This window comes from Staurois parvus, unplaced genomic scaffold, assembly GCF_062004578.1.
Source record: "Staurois parvus isolate SC_StPar_1 unplaced genomic scaffold, SC_StPar_1.0 ptg000549l, whole genome shotgun sequence".
In the NCBI taxonomy this organism is placed as follows: domain Eukaryota; kingdom Metazoa; phylum Chordata; class Amphibia; order Anura; family Ranidae; genus Staurois; species Staurois parvus.
Window position 1 is genome coordinate 198,326 of NW_028318345.1, and position 17,591 is coordinate 215,916.

The 17,591-nt window shown below is 45.8% G+C and overlaps 1 protein-coding gene across 5 annotated transcripts in view; it reads left to right on the forward strand.

The window, feature by feature from the left end:
• The first annotated feature begins 621 nt into the window (after nucleotides 1-621).
• Nucleotides 622-17,591, forward strand: part of PIP5K1B (phosphatidylinositol-4-phosphate 5-kinase type 1 beta) — a 207,046-nt gene continuing 190,076 nt past the window's right edge. For 2 of the 5 annotated variants that reach the window (XM_089691042.1, XM_089691043.1), the window contains exon 1: nucleotides 765-946. The gene's annotated coding sequence lies outside the window, so the exon portion shown is untranslated. Of the gene's footprint in view, nucleotides 666-764; nucleotides 947-17,591 lie in introns of those variants that run through there. The other 3 variants (XM_089691040.1, XM_089691038.1, XM_089691041.1) reach the window with 2 other exon arrangements.

Sequence of the window (17,591 nt, forward strand, 5' to 3'; positions counted from 1 at the left end):
GTGGGTACGGCTCGGTGTTAAGAGCGCCCCATCCAGTGTAGTGACCTCACAGGTGTAGGACTCAGCTGTCTGGTATGTGGGTACATCCCGGTGTTAGGAGCGCCCCCATCCAGTGTAGTGACCACACAGGTGTAGGACTCAGCTGTCTGGTGTGTGTGGGTACGGCCCGGTGTTAGGAGCCCCATCCAGTGTAGTGCCCCCACAGGTGTAGGACTCAGCTGTCTGGTGTGTGGGTACGTCCCGGTGTTAGGAGCGCCCCCATCCAGTGTAGTGCCCCCACAGGTGTAGGACTCAGCTGTCTGGTGTGTGGGTATGGCCGAAGTTAGGAGCGCCCCCATCCAGTGTAGTGCCCTCACAGGCGTAGGACTCAGCTGTCCCCTGTGTGTGGGTCTTAGGAGTGCCCCCATCCAGAGTTGGTCATCCCTGTGTGGCGTATGTGGAATAGAAGTCTCCCCAGCTTCTAGCAGCCCAGACAGGAGTCCTCCCTCAGCTTTCCATGGCCATAGAACACAATGAACAGTCCAGCAGCCACAATGTATGTTGTGTGTAGAGGAGGAGCAGGCATCCATGAGGGGTGGGGGCCAGTTGGGGGGTCCGTGTACAATGCAGGCTGTGTGTGTAGTAGAGGAGGACACCGGCTCCCTGGAATAGAATGCGATGATGCTGTGAGTAGAAGGAAGCAGCGATCGGCCGGGGAGGGAGCTCGGGCCAGTCAGGCGGGGCCTGGTGTATTCTCCGTGCAGTGTGGAGCCTCGGCCCATCAGACAGGCGGGGGGGAGGTGGCATCATGTCACGGCTGTCTATGTGTGTGTGTGTACACTGTGCACTTAGTACACGGAGGGGAACACACCTGGGAAGGCGATCTGCCGCATTCTGAGCTCATCTGCGGGAAGGAGAACACTGAGGATGGGGCTGGCGGGCTGACACCATTAGAAGCAGCCACAAGGTGAGTGCCAAGCTGGCCACCCCGGCCATCTGCCCCTGTGGATGTGTCAGGAAGGGGGATCCGTCAGGAGCTGGCATCTTCTTGTGCTTTTCAGAGGACGGTGACTGGTCAGTGAGTGCACCTCCACCTCTCTGGTTCTTCACCCTTCTGTGTACAGGAACATCACATCTTCTGCATGGGACTGGAAATCTGGACATACACCCTACAATCTGATTGTACTTCTTTAGATTAAGGGTCACCACCCACGCTCCAATCTGATTGTACAATCTTTTTTTTACATCAGCCAACGATGTACTGCAAGGGTCTCTTAGAATGGATACCAATTGAGTTCTTAGGTTAGGTAGGTCCTCATATTACATGGCTTTGGTAAATCTAAGGGTGATTGCACCAAGGTTGTATGGGCAGATTGTAACGTTTATGGCAACCCTTATACTTAGTACACACAGATTATTGGACGACTTATCGTTCGTTTTTTGTTGTCTTCTAGTCTCAAAAAATAAAGAGGACAGTAAAGTTATGAAAATTCTCATTCGACAGAATACAACTTCAGACGTGATGTATTGTATTGTATTGTAATGTATTCTTCTGTTTCTGAGCATGTGTGATCTTGGTTTCTCGATTTCTTTCAGACGAATACTGCACTTACTAAACAAAAATCGTTTATGCTGTTATCATAGGAGAACATTTTCCGTGCTTGTGCCTTCAGATATTGTCGCATGAACTGTTGTGATCGGCTGTTGAAAGCTGTGTACTAACGATCAGATTATTGTACGATCCCTCCGAAAAACGATTTTTGTCACCCGATGCAGGCCTGTGTAAGGTCTGGTTCCTGGACTTTAGTGCACTTTGCTTTTTGCAGAAATGTGCTGTAGTCCATGTAACATGCTTTCTTATATAACACATTATTATTATACAGGATTTATATAGCACCAGCAGTTTGCTCAGTGCTCTGCAATATATAGGGGGGGGCAGTACAATTACAGTACAGAAGGAATAGAAGGGCCTTGCTCATGGAGCTTGCAATCTATAGACACATTCACATCCATGCACTTTTTAACCTCTTAAGCCGGTCGCACACAAATGTGCAGCCTCCCGATGTCTGGGCCTAGACATCGAGCGGCCACACATTTGCGTTCTAATAAAAAAAAAACGTGCTGAGAGCGTGCGCCCTGCGTACTCCCAGCACACATGTCCGGTACTCACGGAAAGGTCACATGATCCCTAAACCCCGCCCGTCCCGCCTCCCGGCTTCTGAAACTCTTAAAGGGCTAGAAGGCGCCAGCGTGAGGGGGTTAAGCGCTGCGTTTTTGGAAAGGATCAGGGACTCTTTAAACAGAACACGGTGTGTTTTTGGTTCAATAGATAGACACGCTACAGAAACGTATGTAGTGCGTTTTTGATGCGCTTTATATTTTCCTAATCTGCCCAACAAAATATCTCCCCTTTAAAAAAATAAAAGCATAAAAAATGCAAAACAGATAAAATAAACAAGTGTGCAAAAACGCAAAGAGCATCACAAAAAACACTGCAGAAACGGATCAAAAGCAAAGTGCATAGGTGTGAACCAGGCTTTGGGGCCAGTTTACACCAATTGCGGTGCAGGAACGTTCACAAAAGTGTGCGTTTTCCTGCACCACGTGAGAACACGCTGCCATCTGCACATGTACATCGGTGTCATTCATTCTTAATAGCTCCCCCATGCATCTTACACTCAGGTGCATTCGCTGGCACCTAAACGCATGACACCGGAGTAGCGTGCGGTGTGGTGCAGCGCGATTTTAAAAGTTGTGCCTGTTGTACTTTATGCACACTCCTGCACCTTTTTCACAGCCCATTGAAATCATGCATCACAGGAATGTACACAAATGCACCCTTTATGGTGTGAACCAACCTTTACCAAAGCTATGTAATGTATGGGCAAACGTAAACAGTCTGCTTCATCAAATCGGGAACCAGTAATGGTAGATCCAAGGTTACCATACATGTTACAATGTGACCATACAATCTTTGGACCCTCAACTTTAGGTTTACTAAATGCCATATGAGAACCTACCTAATCTAAGCTACAGTGAAGGAAATAAGTATTTGATCCCCTGCTGATTTTGAATGTTTGCCCACTCACAAAGAAATGATCAGTCTAAAAAGCGAATGGTAGGTGTATTGTAACACTGAGAGACAGAATAGCAACAAAAAATTCAAAAGAAATGCATGTCTAACAAATTATGCACTGATTTGCATGTTTATAAAGGAAATAAGTATTTGATCCCCTTCACAAAACATGACTTAGTACTCGGTAGCAAATCCCTTGTTGGCAATCACAAAGGTCAGACGTTTCCTGTAGTTGGCCACCAGGTTTGCACACATCTCAGGAGGGATTTTGGCCCACTCCTCCTAGCAGATCCTCTCCAAGTCATTAAGGTTTGGCGACTGACGTTTGACAACTCGAACTTTCAGCTCCCTCCACAGATTTTCAATCAGATTAAGGTCTGGAGACTGGCTAGGCCACTCCAGGACCTTAATGTGCTTCTTCTTGAGCCACTCCTTTGTTGCCTTGACCATGTGTTTTGGGTCATTGTCATGCTGGAACACCCATCCACGACCCATTTTCAATGCCCTGGCTGAGGAAAGAAGGTTCTCACCCAAGATTTGACGGTACATTGCCCCGTCCATCGTCACTTTAATGCGGTGCAGTTGTCCTGTCCCCTTAGCAGAAATACACCCCCAAAGCAGAAGGTTTCCACCATGTTTGACAGTTGAGATGGTGTTCTTGGGGTCATAGGTAGCATTCCTCCTCCTCCAAACACGGCAAGTTGAGTTGATGCCAAAGAGCTCGATTTTGGTCTCATCTGACCACAACACTTTCAACCAGTCCTCCTCTGCATCATTCAGATGTTCAGTGACAGACTTCAGAGGGGCCTGGACATGTGCTTTCTTGAGCAGAGGGACCTTGCAGGCACTGCAGGATTTCAATCCTTGTTAGTGTAGTGTGTTACCAATTGTTTTCTTGGTGACTGTGGTCCCAGCTGCCTTGAGATCATTGACAAGATCCTCCCGTGTAGTTCTGGGATGATTCCTCACTGTTCTCATGATCATTGACACTCCACGATGTGAGATCTTGTATGGTGCACCAGACCTATGGAGACTGACAGTTGTTTTGTGTTTCTTCCATTTGTGAATGATTGCACCAACTGTTGTCACCTTCTCACCAAGCTGCTTGGCCATAGTCTGGTAGCCCAGTCCAGCCTTGTGTAGGTCTACAATCTTGTCCCTGACATGCTTGGACAGCTCTTTGGTCTTTGTCATGGTGGAGAGTTTGGAATCTGATTGATTGCTCCTGTGGACGGGTGTCTTTTATACAGGTAACAAAATGAGATTAGCAGCACTCCCTTTAAGAGACTGCTTCTAATCTCAGCTTGTTACCTGTATGAAAGACACCTGGTAGCCAGAAATCCTGCTGAATGATAGGGGATCAAATACTTATTTCCCACATGAACATGCAAATCAGTGCATAATTTGTTAGACATGCATTTCTTTTGAATTTGTTGTTGCTATTCTGTCTCTCAGTGTTACAATACACCTACCATTCGATTTTTAGACCGATCATTTCTTTGTGAGAGTGGGCAAACATTCAAAATCAGCAGGGGATCAAATACTTATTTCCTTCACTGTATATCCTCTATCCACTCAATGTGATGATTCAGTCATTGCACTACATAGATCTAAAGCTTCCCACACACATTACAATCTGGGTGTAGATCTACCAACAACTGTGGTGCAAAAGCCTGCATGTTTGAATTAAAATTGAGTGGATACAGTAGGTACATAGTTTTGGTAAACATTGATTGTACAATGATTGTATAATCAGATTGTAATGTGTATCCTTAGCCTAATTGAGATGATACAATCAAATTGTATAGTGCATTGTCAGCGTGCTTTACTGTCACACACTGGACTCTGGCCCTGTGGCTGTTGTCAGGCTCCGGAATATATGTGTATCAAAGTTTCCTTCTATCTTATTAGTGCACGTCACCCTGAACACCCCCATGGCTTCTGTTTACTGCTGTAGTGCTGCTGGCTGCTCATAGTGCTTACCCTAGGTTCACGCCTAAGCATTTTCCATAAACGCACTACAGTCCATTTATCATGATTTCCTATGGGACAGGTTCACATCTTTGTGTTTTCACCAAGTGTGTTTTTTGGAAAGGGTCAGGGACTTTTTTGAACTCAAAAAGTTGTGTTTTTCGTTTTATAAACAATCAATAGAATCGCTGCATAAAAGCATGTAGTTTATTTTTGCTGTGTTTTTCATGCATTTTTGCCACGTTTTTGATGCGTTTTAAATCTGCCTAGCAACAGGAAAAAAAAACATCAAAAACGTGGCAAAAATGCAATGCAGAACTGGGTCAAATGCAAACTGCATAGGCGTGAACTTAGCCTTACCGCAGATTGTAGTGATTGATTGGTTTTATTTAATTGAACCCACAATGAGGTAAGCTCACCACACACATTATATTCAGATTGGACAATCTCCAGTAGGTAGTGCAAGGGCCTGCTGGATTGGATACAAGGTCGGTTCACACCACATGCAGTCCAGTGCGTTTCTTTTCTGCATCAGAAAGGCCTGGATAGTAGGTTCTGTGGTTTCCAATGACATAGTTCACACCAGTTCCAGAAAAAAAAAGTAGAACATTCTGCATTTTTTCTGACTGAATTGTACTGGAACATGGTAAAGGGCGTCTAAAATGCACCAGAACGCACCTAAACACGCTCCTATTCCTTCTGTACTGAAAGGTATTGTAATTGTATCGTCTCCCGTTATATTGTAAAGCTCTGCGCAAACTGTTGGCGCTATATAAATCCTGTATAATAATAATAATAAAGGTGAAGAAAGGAAGAGGGGGAGGCACTGGAATGCATCAAAAACGCACATGCAGAAACGCACCTGAAATGCTTTTGGAGTGCATTTCTATGGTGTGCACTGGCCCACAAAGTGATTGGATAGTTTAGGCAAGTTCTCAATAGTACAGAGATTGGTGCATGATTGTACAATCCAATTGTAATGTGTATGGTGAATCCAAGGGGGGCGCTTGTCACATAAACATGAATTCTTCATCTTTCTTCATGTTGTCATCTCCTGAGACAGCAGTGGTCTCCTTGTCCCCCATCTTTCCCCCTAGTTAAAGCAGACATTCCCTTTTCAAAAAGTTTATTGCATTCCACCCCTCCTCCCATCCTGTAAACAGATTGTGTTGTTTTTTTGTTTACCCTTTATCCTAAAAAAAACAGTGTGGCTCCGCCTCCCCATGCACGTCATTATAGAGGATTTAAAAGGGACAATTTTCCCAGAACTTTTATTGCGCTTGAAAGGTTTAGCGAGTCAAAAGCGTAACAGTGCAACATTATTATTATTATTATTATTATACAGTATTTATAAAGCGCCAATAGTTCACTCAGCGCTGTATATTACAAAGGGGGACAGAACATGTGACAGAACAATACCAATACAATGCAAAACATGAGGGGATGGAGGGCCCTGCTCTTTCGAGCTTACAATCTAGGAGGGAGGGGATGGTGGCACAGGAGGAGATAGCTGTGGGGGATGGAGTGGTAGGAAGAGTGGAGGAGGTCGACAAGTTAGCAGGGGGTGGGGTAGGCTTCCCTGAAGAGATGGGTTTTCAGGGTGTGCCTAAAGGAGAGGAGAGTAGGTGATAATCTGATGGGTTGGGGCAGGGAGTTCCAGAGGATGGGTGACACCCTGGAGAAGTCCTGGAGGCGGGCATGGGAGGAGGAGACCAGGGAACTAGAGAGAAGGAGGTCTTGTGAGGAGCGGAGTGTGCGTGCTGGGCGGTACTTGGATATTAGGTCAGTGATGTAGTTCGGGGCAGTATGGTGGACAGCTTTGTACGTCAGTGTTAGGATTTTGAATTTGATCCATTGCGCAATCGGAAGCCAGTGGAGGGATTGGCAGAGGGGGGTGGCGGAAATGGAGCGGTTGGAAAGGTGAATGAGTCTGGCAGCCGTATTCAGGATCGACTGAAGCGGGGATAGCCAGCGGCGAGGCAGGCCAGTGAGGAGGGAGTTGCAGTAGTCGAGTCGTGATATAATGAGGGAGTGGATGAGCTGTTTAGTGGTTTCTGGAGTTAGGAACGTATGGATTTTGGCGATGTTGCGGAGGTGGAGTCTGCACGAGTTTGTTAAAGATTGGACTTGGGGCTGGAAGGATAGGTTGGAGTCCAGAATGACACCAAGTACTCTGGCCTGCGGGGCGGGTTTGATATTGGCGTTGTTGGATGTGATGTAGAAGTCAATGGGGGGTGGGGTTCGGGCTGGGGGGAAGACAAGGAGCTCGGTTTTGGAGAGATTCAGTTTAAGGAAGTGGAGCGACATCCAGTCTGATATGTCGCTCAGTAGGTGTGTGATTTGGGCAGAGACCGAGGGGGTGAGGTGGGGAGTTGAGAGATAGATTTGTGTGTCGTCGGCATAGAGGTGGTAGTTGAAGCCGTGAGAGTGTATGAGTTGGCCAAGGGAGGAGGTGTAGATGGAGAAGAGAAGGGGCCCAAGGACAGAGCCTTGAGGGACCCCAACAGAGAGGGGGAGTGAGGGGGAGGTGGTAGCATTATAGGTAACGCTGAAAGAGCGTTGTGACAGGTAGGATGAGAGCCAGGAGAGAGCAGAATCTCTGAGGCCGAGGGAGTGTAGTATTTTGAGGAGGAGGGGGTGGTCAACTGTGTCGAAGGCCGCAGAGAGGTCAAGGAGTAGGAGCACTGAATAGTGGCCATTAGCTTTGGCGGTTAGAAGGTCGTTGGAGAGTTTGAGTAAGGCGGTTTCGGTGGAGTGTAGGGGGCGGAATTCAGACTTTAGGGGATCGAGGAGGTTGTTGTTGTTGAGGTGAGAGCATAGGCGGGTGTAGACGAGGCGCTCGAGGAGTTTGGATGTAAATGGGAGCAGGGAGATGGGTCTGAGGTTGTTTGGGTCATTGGGGTCCAGGGAGGGCTTTTTAAGTATGGGGGTGATGTGTGCATGTTTCAGAGGGGAGGGGAAAGTGCCGGAGGAGAGGGAGAGATTAAAGATGTGGGTGAGGGAGCGTAGGATGGAGGGGGAGGGAGGTCGTAGGAATTGTGAGGGGATAGGGTCGAGGGGGCAGGTGGTGAGGCGGGCATCAGAGAGGATCTTGGAGACTTCCTCGATGGTAGTAAGGTCAAAGGTGTGGAGTGTTGGGGGAGCTTCAGTATGAGGAATGTAGGGTGGGGTGGGAGTGGAGGTCAGAGCAGTGGTGGGGCCGTGGGAGAGGGGTGATGAGGGGGTAGCTGAGTGAGGGGGAACGGGGTTGGAGGGAGTTTGAGCAGTGACGAAGTCCCTGCGGGTAATGTTGAGGGGGAGGGGGGATGAGGGGGTAGCTGTGTGAGAGGGGACGGGTTGAGAGGGGGTGTGAGTTGCGGCAATGTCCTTGCGAATTGTGTCAATCTTGTTTTTGAAGTGATTGGCAATCTCAAGGGCGGTGAGTGAGGTGCTGGGTGGAGGTGGGGGTGGAGAGAGTAGAGAGTTGAAGGTGGAGAAGAGTCGGCGAGGATTGGAGGAGAGGGCCTTGATGAGGGTCAGGAAGTAGGCTTGTTTGGCTGCGTGGAGGGAGGAGGTGTAGGTGCGGAAGGCAGATTTGTAGCAGGTGAAAGCTTGTTGGGATTTTGTTTTGAGCCATAGTCGCTCCAGGGCACGACTGCGTCGTTTGAGGGTTTTGGTGTGATCAGTCTGCCAGGGCTGGAGCGGTCGGAGTCTGATGTTGCGTGTGGTTAAAGGCGCTAGTGAGTCAAGGGCTGCTGACAGCGCGTACATGGCCTTATTTACATCGATTTTTGACTCAAAAGTATTATTTGGCTATGACTGTTTACTTTTGAATGCTCAAAATATCTGTTTATGCCAAAGAATGAATAAAAAAACAGATAAACTGTTGCTTTTAATCGACTTCACGTTATGATTGATTATTATTTCTGAGTAATAATTTGAGTTTATTACAAAATGTAGAACAATTCCGTATGTGTTACCTTGTGCAATATTTTAATTGCTGATGAATAGCTCGCTTGTTTGTGTTTACAGATTGCTATGTGTATGGCTACCTTTAGATTATGACTTTATTAGGTGGGAATCATATTAAAGTGTTACTAAACCCAGGACCCTGTATTCACTATATCTGGTCTCCCACAGTACACGGAACATGGAAATGCAATTATTTTAGTAAATATAAACTGCTAAATACCTTTTCTCATCAGCAGTATATAGCAGTCTTGTGAGTTCTATCAGTGTTCAGCTGAGCACTGGTAAAGCTTGTAGGAGGAGTTTTCATTCTCCCCTGTGAGGTTGCATGACCCCTGACTCTGTCTGCACAGTACTAATTGTCCCTGTGCTGATCACATGCATTGCCTTGCCCCCCCCCCCCAAAAAAAAAAATACACTATAGCAATACATACCAAACTGAGCATGTGCAGAGTGACTCCTAGAGCTCTATACTATCAGCAGATGGATTGGGGACTGTGGAAGAAGGGGAGGATCAGAGAAGACATGATAAAACAGTCTTTTTACACAATGCAGAGGATTAACCCCTTAGATTCCACAGTGAGTATAACAAGCATACTTTACTGCATATAGACTGATTTTACTGTTGTGGGTTTAGTAACACTTTATTTGAGCGCTGTTTCAAAAAACTATTAATAATTTTGCCCATGACCTCTTTGCTTCTTTGGTAATTGGTGTAAAAGGATGTTTCCAGTCAAGTAATCCTAACAACCAAGTAGGCTGGTCGAGTTATAAATGATTTTATAATGGTTGCTATGGGTTAATGCGCTGCGTTTGCTTTGCTTTAATGGATACATTTTTTTATTATGTGGTGCCTTTTGGAAGGCAAATTATGCAATATGACTATTGTTTTAGCACTGTCATATCAACAACTGACGTCAGTCACCTGGATAGAACGTGAGGACGTGACAATCTGCCCAGCAGGGAAACAGAATTATTCAGACAGAGATTCACATTCTTCTTCATTCTTTAAAAAAAATGTTTTATTGCTGTCTTTTTCCCCATTGGGGAAATTTCTGCTTGCTTCCTGTTCTCTCTTGACACCCATAAAATAAAAAGGAAGTGAGGGAAAGTCTACTCAACAGGGAAACAACCAGGTGTAAAAAGCTGACAGATGGTTTAACCTTTTACCATTCTGCCCAAAAACCTTTGGCTAGACTTGTTCTTCAATATCTGTCATAACAAATGATTGGGATTGGAATTTTTTGTGGCATTTGTTGATTTTTTAGTAAGGCCCCGTTGATTTTTTAGTGAGGCGGATTCCTTTGTGATCAGTGGAGGATCTGTGAGCTGATCTCCTACTTACCAGAGCAGAGCAGGTGGATGACAGGTCCATGTCCACTCAGTTTATGCAGAGCAGACATGGACAGAGCCTGTTCTGCACTATGTGCGGCTGGGTGTAAACAGATTCCACCGTCCATTTACACCCGTCTACACTGGATCTGCTCAGCCTAAACCAGGGGTCCTCAAACTTTTTAAACAGGGAGGCCAGCTCACTGTCCATCAGACCGTTGGAGGGCCAGACTATATTAAAAAAAAAAAAAATTGCTATTAGTAAAATACCTATAAATATATATATATATATATACAGCGCTACAAAACCAATACCAGCAATAACTTTGCCCACACAGAGACATACAGACTGCACTGTGGATCAATGCAGTCTGATCAGTGCCCATCAATGCAGCCTCACTGGTGCCCATCAATGCAGTCTGGTCAGTGCCCATCAATGCAGCCTCACCAGTGCCCATCAATGCAGTCTGATCAGTGCCCATCAATGCAGTCTGATCAGTGCCCATCAATGCAGCCTCACTGGTGCCCATCAATGCAGTCTGATCAGTGCCCATCAATGCAGCCTCACTGGTGCCCATCAATGCAGTCTGATCAGTGCCCATCAATGCAGCCTCACCAGTGCCCATCAATGCAGTCTGATCAGTGCCCATCAATGCAGCCTCACCAGTGCCCATCAATGCAGTCTGATCAGTGCCCATCAATGCAGTCTGATCAGTGCCCATCAATGCAGCCTCACCAGTGCCCATCAATGCAGTCTGATCAGTGCCCATCAATGCAGCCTCACTAGTGCCCATCAATGCAGTCTGATCAGTGCCCATCAATGCAACCTCACCAGTGCCCATCAATGCAGCCTCACCAGTGCCCATCAATGCAGTCTGATCAGTGTCCATTAATGCAGCCTCACCAGTGTCCATCAATGCAGGATGATCAGTGTCCATTAATGCAGCCTCACCAGTGCCCATCAATGCAGTATGATAAGTGTCCATTAATGCAGCCTCACCAGTGCCCATCAATGCAGTATGATAAGTGTCCATTAATGCAGCCTCACCAGTGCCCATCAATGCAGTATGATAAGTGTCCATTAATGCAGCCTCACCATCAATTCAATGCAGTCTGATCAGTGTTCTTCTCCTCGGCTGTCTGTCACTGCCCAGCGCAGGAGAACTGCAGGCAGCCCCTCCAGAGATCACAGACTCCACCCCTCTATCATTTACTCACCGCACCGGCTGGATCTACATCCCCAGAACACAGTTATAGTAACTGGGGGTGGAGCCGAGGCGAAGCCGAGGGGCAGGTGAGGGAGCTTAGGGAGAGAGAGGCAGAGCCAGTCAGAGTGGTGCTGGTGGAATGAAAGTGAAAATATGCAGGGGATGCCGCCGTGAAAGTACGCAGGGAGATGCCAAATATTTCAAAACACCCGGCGGGCCGGATAAATGTCCTCGGCGGGCCGCATAAATGTCCTCGGCGGGGCCGCATGCGGCCCGCGGGCCGTAGTTTGAGGACCCCTGGCCTAAACAGAAGAGGACTCCATTTTTTTTTATTGGACCTGAGGAGTCAGTTTACAGCTACTTGTCCACAGTGGTATCGTCTAATTAGGTCCACCTTAAAAGCCGGCAAGCAGATCTAATTGGAATGCCCGTCTGTAAAGGGCCTAAATGTAAAAGCTAGTTGAAGGCCAGTAAGCTATGTAAACAAGGAACATTCTTTTTTATCTCATTTGTTTATTCATTTGCATGTCTTTTTATAAACTTCAGATGCTGCTTTGCCTATTATGTCAGGATACAATGCGATATTGTTGATTCTTCCTCGGTAATAGAGCAATGGCATTCAGCAAGAACATTACAGAGAAGTGACTCTATGGCTTCATGACAGAACCTTGAAGTAAGGCCCTTGCACATGGGAGATCCAATCAGGTCCGCCTGTCAGTTTTTCAGACAGGCCTGATCAGATGGTCCATTCATCCCTATGGATGGACTTTTGTGCATTTACACCTGCCTACCTCCGGGTCCAATCCAGCCTGCAAAAAAAAAAAAAAACAGTAGGGAATCCGTCCCCATTCATCTAAGTGGTTCAGATGGCAGTTGGTGTAAATGGACAGTGGAGTCAGTTTACCCCTGGCCATACATAGAGCGGAGGGGGCATGTCTGTGTCCACTCTGCATTATCTGAGCGGACATGGATGTGTCATCCACCTGCTCAGATCAGCAGGGGATCAGCTCACAGATCGGAAGTCTGCCCCGTGTGAAAAAGGCCTAACTTTTAATAGAAGACATTAAAAATGAAGCATACAAATTTTGGTAAAATGTATACATTATCTAGAATGAAGTATCATCTAAATGTATGAGGACATTTATTATATTGAGGTAATGTTGGAGGACCAAGTCACTGTCAGGACAAAGTTCTCCAGTACTCAAAATGAAGGTACACCCCAAACAAAGTCAGGACAAGTTCATCCATTGCCCAAGCAAAGATGGAAAACTGCAACCCCCTCTTCCCCCTGAGTAAAGAAGGTAATGGGGCTAATAGCAGCATGTGCAGTGATTTGAATGTACTGTTTGTGCCATGTGCTGAAATAGTGTGAATAGTTGTAGTACACTGCAGAGAAATGAATAGTTTACAATTGGTGCACAAATATGGGGCTAATAGTGGCGAAGAAAAAAATGTCAGTGGTGTCACTGGAAGAAACAATGTCCCTGTTTCGTGATATCACAGAAAGGAAAAAAATTGTCCCAGCATTGGTGATTTCACCAAAAGAAAAAACTGTTACAGCATAGGTGGTGTCATTGGAAGTAAAAAATGTCCTTGTTGCTTGGTATCCCTGGAAGGAAACAAATGTCCCAGCATAGGTGGTATCAATGAAAGGAAAAACTGTCTCAGCATTGGTGGTGTCATTGGAAGGAAAAAAATGTTCTATGTTCTGGTATCCCTGGAAGGAAAAAATGTCCCAACATAGGTAGTGTCACCAAAAGGAAAAACTGTCCCAGCATAGGTAGTGTCACCAAAAGGAAAAACTGTCCCAGCATAGGTAGAGGCCACCAAAAGGAAAAACTGTCCCAGCATAGGTAGAGGTCACCAAAAGGAAAAACTGTCCCAGCATAGGTAGTGTCACCAAAAGGAAAAACTGTCCCAGCATAGGTAGAGGTCACCAAAAGGAAAAACTGTCCCAGCATAGGTAGAGGTCACCAAAAGGAAAAACTGTCCCAGCATAGGTAGTGTCACCAAAAGGAAAAACTGTCCCAGCATAGGTAGAGGCCACCAAAAGGAAAAACTGTCCCAGCATAGGTAGAGGTCACCAAAAGGAAAAACTGTCCCAGCATAGGTAGAGGTCACCAAAAGGAAAAACTGTCCCAGCATAGGTAGTGTCACCAAAAGGAAAAACTGTCCCAGCATAGGTAGTGTCACCAAAAGGAAAAACTGTCCCAGCATAGGTAGTGTCACCAAAAGGAAAAACTATCCCAGCATAGGAGGTGTTATTGAAAGCAAAAAATGTTTCTATTTTGTTGTATCGCTGGGAGGAAAAAAATGTCCCAGAATAGTTGGTATCACTGAAAGGAAAAACTGTCCCAGCATAGGTAGTGTCACCAAATGGAAAAACTGTCCCAGCATAGGTAGGGGTCACCCAAAGGAAAAACTGTCCCAGCATAGGTAGTGTCACCAAAAGGAAAAACTATCCCAGCATAGGTAGAGGTCACCAAAAGGAAAAACTGTCCCAGCATAGGTAGAGGTCACCAAAAGGAAAAACTGTCCCAGCATAGGTAGTGTCACCAAAAGGAAAAACTGTCCCAGCATAGGTAGTGTCACCAAAAGGAAAAACTGTCCCAGCATAGGTAGTGTCACCAAAAGGAAAAACTGTCCCAGCATAGGTAGGGGTCACCCAAAGGAAAAACTGTCCCAGCATAGGTAGTGTCACCAAAAGGAAAAACTGTCCCAGCATAGGTAGGGGTCACCAAAAGGAAAAACTATCCCAGCATAGGTAGGGGTCACCAAAAGGAAAAACTGTCCCAGCATAGGTAGGGGTCACCAAAAGGAAAAACTGTCCCAGCATAGGAGGTGTTATTGAAAGCAAAAAATGTTTCTATTTTGTGGTATCGCTGGGAGGAAAAAAATGTCCCAGAATAGTTGGTATCACTGAAAGGAAAAACTGTCCCAGCATAGGTAGGGGTCACCCAAAGGAAAAACTGTCCCAGCATAGGTAGAGGCCACCAAAAGGAAAAACTGTCCCAGCATAGGTAGAGGTCACCAAAAGGAAAAACTGTCCCAGCATAGGTAGTGTCACCAAAAGGAAAAACTGTCCCAGCATAGGTAGGGGTCACCCAAAGGAAAAACTGTCCCAGCATAGGTAGGGGTCACCAAAAGGAAAAACTATCCCAGCATAGGTAGGGGTCACCAAAAGGAAAAACTGTCCCAGCATAGGAGGTGTTATTGAAAGCAAAAAATGTTTCTATTTTGTGGTATCGCTGGGAGGAAAAAAATGTCCCAGAATAGTTGGTATCACTGAAAGGAAAAACTGTCCCAGCATAGGTAGTGTCACCAAAAGGAAAAACTGTCCCAGCATAGGTAGGGGTCACCCAAAGGAAAAACTGTCCCAGCATAGGTAGTGTCACCAAAAGGAAAAACTATCCCAGCATAGGTAGAGGTCACCAAAAGGAAAAACTGTCCCAGCATAGGTAGTGTCACCAAATGGAAAAACTGTCACAGTATAGATGTCACTGAAAGGAAAAACTGTCCCAGCATAGGTGGTGTTACCGAAAGGAAAAAGAAATTCCCAGCATAGGTGGTGTTACTGGAAGGGGAAATGTCCTTGCATCACTAGTGTTGCTAAGAGGAAAAATGGCACTGCATCAGTGTCAATTGGGAAAACATGCCTATGCATCACTGGCGTCAGTCCAAGAAGGACTGATTGACTGCTGTGTCAGTAGGGTGAAGGAAGCTAATGGGATCTGGGGGGCTCTGAGAGAGGAAGGGGGCTCAAAGGTTTCCAAGGGCTCTTTCAGACATCTAGCTATTATTGCTCATTGACAGGCAGTGAGAAGGTGATGCCACCTTTTTGTTTTAATCCCTAAAATGCTGACCTACCACCTACCAAATGCAGCAAGTGGGCAGTAAAACCACAGTCAAACACCCACACACACACTCGTGTGAATAAGCCCTAATGGAGAGAGGAGGCTAAGTTATGAGGAGGAAAGGGGAGGTCTAAGGTTGAGGTGTCCCCATACCCTCTGTGTATTCACTGCTCAGTCCTCCTTCTGAGGGCGATACCCAACAGGTATGAAGGCAGCTTCTCCTTCTTCCCAAATCTCGGGACTTGTGATATGTCACATGAGAAGGGGAGACAGGAGAAAGGGCAGTCTGCCCTCACTTTCCAGCTTTGACACGCTGAGAATGAGGTGTGTTCTTAGTGGGCTCCTGCTTTCTTTTGTCCACAGCAAGCTGCTTTTGGAGGGAGGAAACAGCAGAATACTTCCCCTAGCAACTGTTGAGGAAACTGCTCCTTCTGACAGGGGTGACATTGCAGTCATTCCTGTCAGTGAGATGCAAGAATATGGAGTGTACAGTGGATATAAAGAGTCTGCATGTTCCTTTTAAAATGTCAGGTTTCTGTGATGTAAAAAAATGAGACAAAGATAAATAATTTCAGAACTTTTTCCACCTTTAATGTGACCTGTAAACTGTACAGCTCAATTGGAAAACAAACTGAAATCTTTTAGGGCGGGAAGTAAACATAAAAAAAGTAACATAATGTGGTTGCATAAGTGTGCACACCCTCTTATAACTGGAGATTTAGCTGTGTTCAGAATTAAGCAATCACATTCAAAATCATGGTTAATAGGAGTCAGTACACACCTGGCATCATTTAAAGTGCCTCTGATTAACCCCAAATAAAGTTCAGCTGTTCTAGTAGGTCTTTCCTGGCATTTTCTTAGTCGCATCCCACAGCAAAAGCCATGGTCCAAAGCATCAGAGGGATCTCATTGTTAAAAGGTATCAGTCAGGAATAGGGTACCAAAGAATTTCCAAGGCATTAGATATACCATGGAACATAGTGAAGACAGTCATCATTAAGTGTAGAAAATATGGCGCAACAGTGACATTACCAAGAACTGGACTCCCCTCCAAAATTGATGAAAAGACGAGAAGAAAACTGGTCTGGGAGTTTGCCAAGAGGCCTACAGCAACCTTAAAGGAGCTGCAGGAATATCTGGCAAGTACTGGCTGTGTGGTACATGTGACAACAATCTCCTGTATTCTTCATATGTCTGGGCTATGGGGTAGAGTGGCAAGACGGAAGCCTTTTCTTATGAAGAAAAACATCCAAGCACGGCTACATTTTGCAGAAACACATCTGAAGTCTCCCAAAAGCATGTGCAAAAATGTGTTGTGGTCTGATGAAACCAAGGGTGAACTTTTTGGCCATAATTCCAAAAGATATGTTTGGCGCAAAAACAACACTGCACATCACCAAAAGAACACCATACCCACAGTGAAGCATGGTGGTGGCAGCATCATGCTTTGGGGCTGTTGTTCTTCAGCTGGAACTGGGGCCTTAGTCAAGGTAGAGGGAATTATGAACAGTTCCAAATACCAGTCAATATTGGCACAAAACCTTCAGGCTTCTGCTAGAAAGCTGAACATGAAGAGGAACTTCATCTTTCAGCATGACAATGACCCAAAGCATACATCCAAATCAACAAAGGAATGGCTTCACCAGAAGAAGATGAAAGTTTTGGAATGGCCCAGCCAGAGCCCAGACCTGAATCTGATCGAAGATCTGTGGGGTGATCTGAAGAGGGCTGTGCACAGGAGATGCCCTCGCAATCTGACAGATTTGGAGTGTTTTTGCAAGGAAGAGTGGGCAAATATTGCCAAGTCAGGATGTACCATGCTGATAGACTCATACCCAAAAAGACTGAGTGCTGGAATAAAATAAAAAGGTGTTTCATCAAAGTATTAGCTTAAGGGTGTGCACACTTATGCAACCATATTGTTTATAGGTTACATTAAAAGTGGAAAATTTCTGATCACACAAACCTGACATTTTAACAGGGGTGTGTCAACTTTTTATATCCACTGTACATATCTCCTAGTGCGCCCCACCTCCACATATCAACACTTCACCCAGGGCAATCACCCCTTCTACCCCCCTTTTTGTCTCAGCCCTGCGCCCAAGTATACATATTCTTTTTGGCCAGTTCCCAACACATACAGTTTCTTTTGAGAATAGTGATTAAAGTGGAACTAAACCCTCTTATCCCTCGATCCCCTCATGTTTTGCATTATATTGTATT